At 37.3% G+C, this 12210-nt stretch overlaps 1 protein-coding gene across 7 annotated transcripts in view; it reads right to left on the bottom strand.

Moving 5' to 3' along the window:
• The window catches only part of NR3C2 (nuclear receptor subfamily 3 group C member 2), a 219030-nt gene that overhangs the window by 160198 nt on the left and 46622 nt on the right, over nucleotides 1–12210 (bottom strand). The gene's annotated exons all lie outside the window — the stretch shown is intronic.

Genomic DNA, 12210 nt, shown 5'->3' with positions numbered 1-12210 from the left:
ATGTCAGTAAGGTAGGTCTTTGAGACAGTCAGAAATGGTGGAGAAAGACAGGAAAATATTTGGTCTCAGAGGAAAGAACAGTTTTGACAGCTTTTACAATTAATTTTATTCAGTTAAGCACTTTTTGTAATGCACTGCAAATGTTGTGAACCCAATGCCATATCTGCAAAACAATAGCGTTGAAATTCTGCATTCTACCCACTGTGTGTGATTTTCAGTACTGTGTAATTTCTAAAGAGACTCAAGGATTGCATACACTTGTCCTTAAAACACACGCATACGCTTGAAATGTTTACAAAGTTAATCACTTTAAGCCTAACTTACTTGGTCAGGTAACACTGCTAACAAGCAGCATCATGATGACATATAAACAACCTCTATTAAGTTATATTTGCATGCTACAAATACACACAGACAACAGCCACCTTATTCATCAGCTAGCATGAACACAAAAGTACCAACCCCAAAACAACAACAACAACAAAAAAAGGCCACTTCTTTAGACTGTGGCTTATCAAATAAAAAGCAAATAGAGCAAGTATTGTTTCTGTGTAGTGAGATCTTGCACACTGCCACCATGTGTAGGGAAATTCCATTAAAACAGTTTGCCACAAGCTCCCTGATACACGAGGAAAACTGTATCAGCATCAAAGATACGGCCTTTGTAGATGTCAACAGCAAATTTACACAGCTGGTTGAAATGGAGGAAGGTCATCAGCTACTTAATTTATAAGGTACTCTTCCTTTACAAATACGATTATCATTTAATAAACGTAGAAGCTCTTTCTAAACAATATGGTGATGTTTATCTGGAATATTATCTTAACAATAATAATAATAATTAGCACTAATATAATCTTCTCACATTTAATATTATTTTACTTTTATTAATAGCTTAACTGCCCAATTCCCTACATTCTAAAATGTATTTATCAAATTCATTTACACAAATGTAAATAATACTTGTCTCAAGGGCCCCTAATGTAGTAAGTCTTCCAATCACTCAGTACAGATGTTAACAATAAAATTTGAATGGATTAGCACATCAGTACAAAACTCTACAAGGCTTTTGCAAACACTGTTTCTACTTTTATTTTCGTTGTGTGATTGATAAAACATTGCTATCTGTACAGCACATCTCCTTTGAAATCTAACAAAAATAACCCTACAGTTTTTTTAAGCTACTTTTGAAGTTCACTCAGATTAATAATATTAAAAGTTAACACCGCATGTTTATTTATATGTCTATGCTGCCAGGGAAGTGCAGTTAAACATTGCCTCAGAAAAAGTTTACAACATGCAGTGTCTACTGCAAACCAAATTCATTTGGAGAACACTGATGTGGCAGACTTGAAACCACAAAAATACATTCATTATTACTCATCAGTGCTGTTTTTTCTAACCTTTGTATAAATAAATAGGTAAAAGCCTTCAGAAAAGCTACAACAAACTGGTATTTGTCTTGTTCTATAGCAGGAATATTTACTGATTCATATTTATTGATTCAATATGTATTGATTTATGAAGATGTTACCATAGGCTAACGTTTCTAATAAGAACCGGAATGAACTTTGGCATTCTGTGAAGCACAATCTTTAAATTAAGGTCCTAATCCTATAGCCCGTTTCAGGCATGCAAAATCACGCAACTGCAGTGAATTCCACTAATTTAATTAGAACTTTTCAAATACTTAAAGTTATAAATGTCTTTAATTACATGCTGAATTAAGTCCAGACTGGGGTAAACTATGCTTCAAATTCAATAGTGACTTGTCCTTTCCCAACTAAACTCATGTTGATATTAAAACATCCATTTCATATGGAGAGACGTTAATCTAGCCCATGTCCCAAAACAAGGCCAAATAGTTTGGGAGGTACAAAGACTGATGCTGCTCCTTATGGAAAGCGAAGTATGTAACAAATATTGGTTAGAAAGTTTAATGTGCTTCTCTGGAGCCTCTAGGGCTGGATTTTCAAGTTTTTTCAATACCTCAAAATCCATGTATAGAGAATAAAAAAGTTTAAGTGGGCTAGATGCCTAACCACTAATGAGCCCATCTACTCTGCTTAGATACTTCCAAAAAAATTTGACCAGGAGACTGTTGTCATCTGCAGGTGTCTGCCTACCTTGAAAAAATCTAGATCCTATGAATTCATCCTTGGACACAATGGTGAAGACTGTTGCTGAATCAACACAAAGGTGAAGACATTCACCTGCCTGAGGTGGGCAAATACAGAACAACATAATCCTAAAAACGTTAACCAACTTGGGATACCGTTAAGCTCCTTCTTTTTTTACTAATTCTGATAGAGATATGTGAAGAATGACTTCTTTAATCACATGTTAATAGAAATAACATTAGCACAGGCCCATGAAAATTTATTTTCTAATCGATACTTAAAAAGTATCTAATCAACACTTTCTAATGCCTGGTACAGAAGAGGTACATGTCCTACCTGAGATGAAGTCATAAGACAGTCATCAGACAGACAGTCATCAGACAGGAAAATAAATCTGTGAACATAACTAATCTTCCACTCTTTCCATGAACACTGGGTTCCTGCTGCATCTTGGGCTCTTGGCACAGGAACACGCTGGGACAAAAAGACCCTTCTCATTTGTACGTAGGACACCTCTGGTTTTGGTTTGTAGAATTAGGAATAGAGTAGCTACTAGTTCCCTCTTCCTGGTACCAAAGAGCTGCTCCGTCCATGACTAGTGACTTGTGCAACCAATATATACTAGGGGATTATTTAAGTTCTTGCTTTTGTACAGCTCTCTGCATTTTATTACGTATGTATTATATTTGCTGGCCCCAGAAAGGGAAGAATTCCGACTCTCAGGTAGTCAGATCACATCTTTGGGAGCTCCTCCTCCGGTACAGCACCTTCCCGATGGCTGCTGCCAGACCCAAACTCCAGCCCTTCATTTCAAAGTCAGGGGGCTCCTACTGAATGCAGCATGGCAGCTGCTTACACATTAAAATGCGGGAAAACTCCTCCTTTTGGTGGCTTGCCATTTTGTGTTCCCTATGGCTGCTATGCTAGAGATGCAGAATTTAATTGATTACCATGTCCAGAAATTAAATACAAAGAAATAAAGAAAAAATAATCCTTGTTTCAATATACAGTATTAGTATCAGGGCTTCAAGAGTACTGCTCTGAACACACATATTCCAATATTTGTAATGATGCCACTTTTTTGTCTAAATAAAAAAGAACTAATCTGAAAGTCAACAACTTGACCTACTGTAACAAGTCCTCCTTCTCGTTATTATTAATCTAATATATTACCTTGGAATTCAGAATTAAGATATTTCAAACAATCTTTAATAGAATTACTTTACTAATCAACCATTTGTTCTATTATCTCCCTTAAGCACTGAAAGTAAATTTAGGAATGTGATTTTCATATTCAAAACCAGGTCTTTATCCCTGAGGTCTGTGCTTTACAAACAGACTTACTAGAAATTTTTTTTGTGCATTCTCCCATATCTGCTATTAAAGGCAGTGGTATTATGTTCTGCCACTAAACCACAAATGTAATTATGAGGTGGAATTTCTTGGCCCAGTTTCAACATTTAAACACAGAGTTAACAATGCTTAAGGAAATGCAACTAACCCCCACCTACCCCCCCAAGCCTACAAAAACAAACAAACTTTACTAGCGGTTCTACATCACATCCCATGGGATTAGACAGAGGAAACAGCATGAAAAATGAAAATACCCCAGGAGTATTTAAATTACATTTTGAAAAGCAAATTAGAAATATTAGCCAGAAAAACAGCAGTATCTGTATGCCTAACATACATATGGGGACCGAATGATGTGAAAACATTACGCTGGTTGGTATTTTATCTCCATGATTTTCTTTGCGAGTTAAGTATTTAATACAGCCGTAAAACAAAATGTGCTAAGCGTCTTTCTACATCTTTCTGTTGCTGAGTAAGTTTTAAGAGCTGATCCTAAGAAGCCAATCCTTCCAAAAACGCGTGCCCACTTCAAAAGATTAAAAGAGGAGTAACTAACAAGCTAACATATGGGTTCTTCGTATTTTGATGACTGACCTCCAGTTTTTTCCTCCAATGAGTTTAAATATGACTCAACAGCTGGGACTCAGACTTCGGCCAAAAACCGCTATTATTTTGCCAGCAAGTCCTCATGTGGAAGTATACTGAACTTTTATGGCTTTCATCACAGCTAGTAAGTAAGAGTGAACATGATTTAGAAGAGACAAGACTCAACTACACAGCAAAACCTGAACTACAAGTAAACCGACATACCCTGAAATAACTCAAACATATCCCAAGAATGGTGGTTAGTCCTTTATTTTTCAAAATATTTATTTCAACTTTAGCTTTTGCTATGAAAAATGAATCAATCTCCAAGCATATCCTAAGCTCCCTCTGCTATGTGAAGAAAAAAAAAAAAAAAAGATTCTGTTAAAAAGCTTTTACTGAAGTGATAAGGAGCAAAGCTGTATTTTTATTCAGCTGAAGTTCAAGATTGGCTTTTAGTTATTTTTTTCTCATATCAAAGGATATCTGAGATCATATTGTATAAAGAGCACTATGAACTAACATTTTATCTATAATCTCATTAACCATTATGTGATGTTCCTTTTCTTGGTAAAACTTTAAAAGTTCTTACATTCACTGTTACACATTTTTATTTTAATTGAAAATGTTAATTAGCAATTAAAGTACAATGACTCAGATAATATGTTTTCATCTTTTTTGGTAAAAGGGTGATGGTTGGCAACTGGAGAATGCAAATATTTTCTTAGTTTACCCAGAATAGCAATATTTCCTCCCATTTTGATTGTGCACTATATTTATGCATTTGTATTTTATACTTTTAAATATATAATATTCAGTGGGATAAAGAATGGATATTACAAACTACACAAATGCATTTCATTATTAAGATCAACATTTTGGTAAATACTATGGACTTTCTTTTAAAATTCATTTGACCTTCCACTGAAATCAAAATAGTGCAAACACCGCTTAAAAGTTTTACAGTATCTTTTACATACATAGTGGTATCACATCATATATTCCTCCCTTTATTTGATGAATACAGACCGTTTATTCACTACTCTTAAATGCATTACAGTCTTATACCATGTGAAATGTGCATTTTTATGTTTTATTGCAGAAATTATCAAAATTACGATAAAATATCTATGAATATATAAGGATACACATAATAAAAAAACCCAAACAAGACAAGTGCCACCTAGAGCACTCAAAAAAATTTTTTTTTTTTTTTTTTTTCATTTCAAGGCAAAATTCAGCTCTTAACTGGTCCCTGTAAATGAAATGAAAAATTAATGTGTGAAGAATAATAAGCTACTGAATAAAATCAAAGCCCCTTAAGGTCAGTAACAAAACTTCCATTTGTGGGGAATATCACTATTATAGTGGAAACAACATTCTTCCCATTGAGATTTGCATCTGAATAAAGTATATCAAACCTAACACTAACACTTCTAATGAACTTTCAAAGTTCACCACATCTTTCACTGACCTATAGGAGAATAAAATCCAGGAGCAAATACAAATCCTTGGAAAATAAATAAGATATAAAATATATTTTAAAAGCCCCAAGCTCTTAGTTATGTAAAGTAAGGTGCAGTTAAGCTTTATTTCTATGGCCTATTACCTGGTTCAGATTTCTTTTAGCACTTTAGTGCTCCTTCTCTGCATTGGCAAGTCTTTCTCAACTGGGTATTTACTGTGACTGTGAGTTACAAACTAATACAGCCAGAATATTTGGATAATTGAATGGAAAATGGCCTTTATATATATATTTAAAAAAACATTTTTCCCCATCAAATCACGAAAATTATTTACTTATATCAAGTGTACATTAATATGGAGAAGATAGGGAACTGTGGAAAAACTTCAGTTTTTCTCCCCAAAGAAAAGCCCTCCTCTCACAGGCTCTCCCCAATTATATGACTCTCTGCTGACAATACAAACCTCCTTCACACAGGCAGTTCATCTTTGTCCTCTAGCCAGAAACATAAAACATACGACTGGGTAGGACCTTTCAGGTAACCAAGCCCAGCTCTCTCCCACTAGAGGTAACCCTGTCCTGTCATCCCTTTTATGAAAGCTGATGAACCTCCATCTTCGGAATTATAAAGCCTTCTGCCCCTCTGCCTATCAAAGGGCTACATTAAAACCCCATCAGTTACAAGCCAACGGGCAAATTTTCGCACTTTCATTATGCAACAATCATTCCCACCCCTGGCATCGAGATCTAGGAAGTCTTCTGAGAAACCACAGTTCTCCATCCAACAGCTGAATAATTTGCCTTATGGCAGGTTCCTTTGTCCAATGGACTGACTATATTACCTGAGACGAGCCCTCTCTTACTGTTTCACTTTCATAAAATTATAGATAGTTACAGAAACTTGGTCAGATAGAAACCTGGGTATCAAGGTTGTTTGCTATCATAAACAGCACAGGCAGCATAAGGAGAGCATTACTCTACACTTGCATTTCTCGATTAAGTGAAAGTATGTCTAGGTGGTGGGTGACTACAAAGGGTAGGCTAAATTCACCTGCTAATTTACCTAAAACAAACATGAATAGTGTATGTGTAAGGAGCAAAACAGGGGCAATCTGCTATATCCAAAAAGATCAGCACTGGGTTTCCAATGAAGTGTTGAAGCAGCATTGATGATGTAGCCCCTGAAATGGATCTTCAACTGCCCAACTCTCAAAAATCTTCCTATGCTCTGCAGCCCAACTCTTCTAACAACACTCATCCAAAACGCTGACCTTAAACCATGTCATCCCCTCCCATAGCTAGTTCTAAAAGCATGACAGAATGCCACTGGACTTATCACTCGATAACAGCAAGGCTATTTGCAGACCCCTTTAACGTGTTTTCAGTGTTCATTTTTAGAAAGAGCACCAAAATTGCAGAAGTCCAGTCACATTACAAATGTCATATGGCCAGGTCAGTAAAGCACGCTGCAAACAAAGCAATTCATAACATACAACTAGTAGAGACACTGCTCCTGAAAATTACTATTTCTGAACTAATATAAGTGCGAAATTATTTGGAAGTTAACATCCCTCTTATATTTGCATCTTTCTGAGGTCTGTATTTTATTAGTGTTTAACATTTCCAAGTACCATATGCTACTAAGAATATTTACTGGTGATAAAGAGCCACCTTATTGCTCTTATAAACCTCTGTACAGAGGAAGACTGCATAGCCAGAAAGTGGCTTGCAATCAAATCTTTCCATCAGTAGCCAGAAAGCAGCGAAAGACAAACTTTACAAAGTGTATATGCTAGCACATCTGAATCTACTTCACATCTTGAGTGAAGGAGCTTTGTGTGGAAACAAATTTGGCACTTAGTTTTCAAGGAGCAACAGTAGAATTCAAGACTCAGTTCATTAGTACATGACAGGGATGCAAAAATGAAGCTCTGCTGGTTGTAGATACAAAACAGAGCGAGATGCCAACCTGACAGTCGCACTATCAAAGCTCTAACAAGAAAAAACAACAGTATGAGAAGAGCATCCTACACAGACTAGGCTGTGACTGAGCAAACCTCTCTGGAGGTAGGATGCCAAACCCCGCTGCTGTAAAGATGACAGTACTTCAGATTTAAAAAAGAAGGAAAGGGATTTGCTCTCTTCTTCATTATCTGTGCATTGAAAACAGAAACAAAGGCACGTGCAAATTACCCCCTGGCAGTACCTCTCTGTTTCTATGGATTACAGATAGAGGCTGCAGCAGCTGCATTGCTAACTTGGATGCCTCAGTTTAGTCCAAAAATCCACCCGTGAGATGAATGCAGACCTTTAATATACCTACCAAAACATCTATATGTTATATGCAGAGTTAAATCAATTCAATTCAGTCAACTCTGGAAAAATAAACAAGAACAAAAAAACCTCACAAGTACCTGAAAACTCTGAGTTTATAAACATTCACTCCACAAATCTGTGCGCTGTGGCTTACGCCCAAAGAGAAACACCACTGTTTCTCAACAATGATGAAAAGCAATGTCACGCAAGATCCTCCTTTACTAAAATACTACTTTTATGAAACATGCCATACAACAGTTTTAGTGCACTGAGAGGCTCTGCATAATCAGATGTAAACTCTGCTCATAAACAAACTTTTTTTTTTTTTTTCATCAAACACTATGCCTGATCTTCACTGCTTGAAAATTCTCTGAAGTTATGAAGTGAACAAGGGAGGTATCAGTACAGTGAAAATTAGAGAATTCATTTATCTTAAAAAGGTACAAACAAATTCTTTCAAACAACAGAAAGTCCCACTTGATTCATTATTAAATTCACACCATGTTTGGTATGAAAAATTTTGAAGTACCAAGAAATATTCTAGGTAAGTGAGTATTCGTGTATGAGCAGTGATTAACTAAAAATTTCAGACAGGCTGGTGGCCTGAAAGATGAGATCAGCAACTTGAGTCCTTCAGCTCATTACCTTAGCCACTATCCAAAACACTGAATCACAACTGGAAATATATACCATTCATATTATAAAGGAGTCACACTTGAGATTACTTGAAAATGACAGAAGACAGAAAAAGAATGACTCTACGGACCATTTACTCACTGCTGAGTTACAAATATGGGACAGCTTAAAAAAAAAATCCCATGGCAATTCGAATATCCCAGCCACAATAGAACCACATACAGTATTAATATATTAAGACAGAAGAGGGCAAAGGTAGCATGGAGTTGGTCAGAATCATTCAAAGCCCAAGACTCTTGCGTGCTTTGGCTTCATTTAATGTCTGATTTTTTTCCTGAGCAATACTGACTTCTGCACAGCATGATAGCCAACACCAACCAGATCATGCCAAGGACCGTACAGGCGCAATCCCATTTTCCTTTCCTAATGAAATGCACAAGTAATTAACCATCAACACTGATACAGTGCAGAAATTACAAGTACCTATTAACTAAACAAAAATTAAAATGTTCAATTAGTCGCTGAGACTTCAAATAGCTGTGCAGATCTGCAAGCATCTCCTGAAGGACCAGCACTTCTCTTGTCAAGGCTGGTGAGTACATTCATGCCCGTTACGCAAATACCCTCCTTGCAAGTATCCGCAAGACCCCCAGTCTGCAACCTGTAACTTCAGTTTTTCAAATTGTTGCCTCTTGTGTCCAGTCCTGACAAATTCTAGAGGTTTTGCTGAGTTAACCCTAGTTCTTGCATAGTCCCTGACCTTCAAGATTTCCGTCTCGAAGCCAGTCTTCAACTGATCCTCTGCCACACTCTTCAGCCCTAGGTTTGTCACAAATCTCCCCATTTTCAGGTTCTTGTGCCCAGGTTCTTGTGTTAGTGGAGAGCAATACAACTCACATTTCCATCACGCAGATTCCTGATAAGCCTCCTCTACCTGAGCTAACTGAAAAAAAACCCCAAACAATGTGCTTCAAACCCATTTATTTTCCCTCCCTTTTTGTGCATGCCTATTGCTTTAACATACAGGGCACGTTAAAGGGTCTCATGTACTGCTTTCCTGTAGTATATGATCTCTAACTTATTAGCATAGTTTGAAATGACCTTGTGCATAACATGGCAACTCATTTTACCTGCTCCCCTTGATAAACAAAGCTCCACATCGGTATCTGGAAGTCACCTGGCTGTCTCCCTACAGATAGCTTCAGTCTCTCTCAGGACGTGCCTGTACCCTTGTCTGCCAGGGAGTTCACAGTATCCCCCCTTTCTCCAACCTCTAGGTCTCCTCCTTGGAGAGTCGTTCATGATCCAAACACCTTTATTCTCCTCTTCACTCTCCATTGCTTACAGGGAGGTCTCTTACCAAGAATCTCAACAAAGTTCCTAATATTATGGGAAATAAAAACAAGTATGTTAACCTTGGGATAGGACTCAGAAAGCCTGCATTCATTTCCAAGCTCTGTAAGATTCATACACAAAATAGAGCAAATCACTTGAACTTCTTGCGCCTGAATTCTTTACCTAAAAATTGATTTTCCCCACACATACTTCCCAGGAACACCATTAGGATAAAAATCATCATGTTTTACCAGTTGCTCAGCTATTAATGTAGGTCACAAAGTACGTAAGTAAGAATTGATTATGAAAAGCAGGAAGTGAAAACAGTCCATATGTAGCTAATATTGCTACCGAAACCTAAACTTCTGCATTTCCTGCCATTGTGACTTTAATTATGAAATCCTAATGTTGCACTAAGATAACTGCCATGTTTAGTTTCCTAGCTGTCTTTAAAGGAAATATTAAAGAGAATTAAAAACAAAACAAAACAAAAACCAAAAACCACACCACAACCCCAACCAAACACAACCACCCCAAAAAAACCACTCAAACAACAATGAACAACAAAAAAAGCCCACACAACTCAGAAGTTTTTCAAGTTCCTCCAACTCATCAGTGCATTCTCAAAGGAGGTTGACTCGCAGACTTCACTTCGAGCTCTGCTCTGGTCCCTTCTTGCTGCCTGGGGTTAAAGGGAACAGAAAGCTGATGGACTGCCCCAAAGGAGCAGTCTATCCCTTCTGTCTCTGGATAATCTAATCTATCTCTGTCTGAAAAGAAATGCTGGCATGGACATGAATGTGTCTATGAACTTGTACAGAGCAGAAAAGGCTGAAGCAGAAACAGAACTAAACCAAACCAAAAAACCCCAAACAACAACAAAACTAAGTGATTTTTTTGCTTCTGTGCTCACTTATGGAAGAGGTTAGGTAGACGATCCCCTGACTGGGATTTTTTTTTTTTCTTTTTGGGGGGGTGGGGAGGGTGAGAATCAGTCTGAAATTTAAGCGTAGTGATAAAGGTCAGAGGAGAAATATGGGCAAAACGAATGGTAACAGATGACAAGTGTGAGATGGTGTTCCCTCAACTTCTGCAGGAACTCACGTACACATAGCTGAGCTATTACTGCTCATGTTAATCTTATTTAAACCCATCACCATACCAGAAAAATGTGAGATAGCAAACATAGTGCCAATCTCCTAATAGGGCTCCCAGGGGGATCCGGAAAACTACAAAACAATTAATTTGACGTACACATTGAGCAAATTGATAGGAACTGTTACAAAGAACAGAAGTCTCTGAACACAGAGCTAGATACAGCATGCTGGGGAAGAGTCAACACAGCATTTGCACAATTGCCTCAAAAATCTATTAGCATTGCTAGAGAATCAATGTATGTGAGGAGAAACGTGATTGGATGAATCAACTAGTTTGATCCCCAAACAAATAAAATCACTTTTTAAAAGATGGGAAATAAAAGATGGTGTTAAACATTCAGTTTCTCTAAGAAAACAGGCCAGTATCAGTGTTTCACAGGAGTTTTGTAGGACACAGCTGAATAAATGGGTTGGAAAAGGGGGAAGAACAGTGTGCAGCAAGAGTACCCTACTGATACTAAATCACTCAGCAATACAAACGAAGGCTGACTGAGAGAATTGCAAATGATCTCACACAGCAAAGGACTAGATAGTAAAATGGAAGACAAAACTCAGTGTTGACAGGTATAAAGAATTGTAGGGAGTGGTGGTGAGGATGGGTGGGGAGGAAAACAACCCCAACCCAATGTATACAATAGGGACTCCGGGTGAGCTGTCACCACTACAGAGAAAGATCTTGTGCTCATTAGGGACATATTTAAGAAAATGCCGGTTTAGTTTCAGCAGTAGTCAAAAAAATCAAATACCGCTAAAAATTATCAGGAATGTAGACCACCACAGAACACACCATTAAGCCAGCATTTAAATGACAGATGCTGCACACTGAATATGTTATCTAGCTTGCACGCAGCCCTCCAGTCTCAAAAAAGACGTAACAGAACTACAAAAGGCAGGGAGAAGAACAAGGATGATCAAAGGTATGAAATGGGTTCTGTTCAAGGAACTAAACAGGCATGGATTTTCCAGCCTGGAAGACAAACGATCAAGGTGATATCAAAGAGATCTGTGATAAATGGAGCAGCATAAAGGTAGTGGATAAGGAATCATTTGTCTCTTACAAGATAAGAACAAAGGAGCATCAAATGAAATTATCAGGTAGCAAATTCAAAACAAACAAAAGAAGGTACTTCTTAAGACATACATTGTTCTACCATAGAACTCACTGCACAGGATATTGCGGATGATAAAAATGCACGTGGTTTTAAAAACAATCAGACAAACTAATGGAAGAAAAATCTATCAA

Source organism: Mycteria americana, chromosome 4 (genome assembly GCF_035582795.1).
Source record: "Mycteria americana isolate JAX WOST 10 ecotype Jacksonville Zoo and Gardens chromosome 4, USCA_MyAme_1.0, whole genome shotgun sequence".
Classification (NCBI taxonomy): Eukaryota; Metazoa; Chordata; class Aves; order Ciconiiformes; family Ciconiidae; genus Mycteria; species Mycteria americana.
Note: the sequence above shows the minus strand (reverse complement) of the source record. Positions and strands in the feature narration are given on the sequence as shown.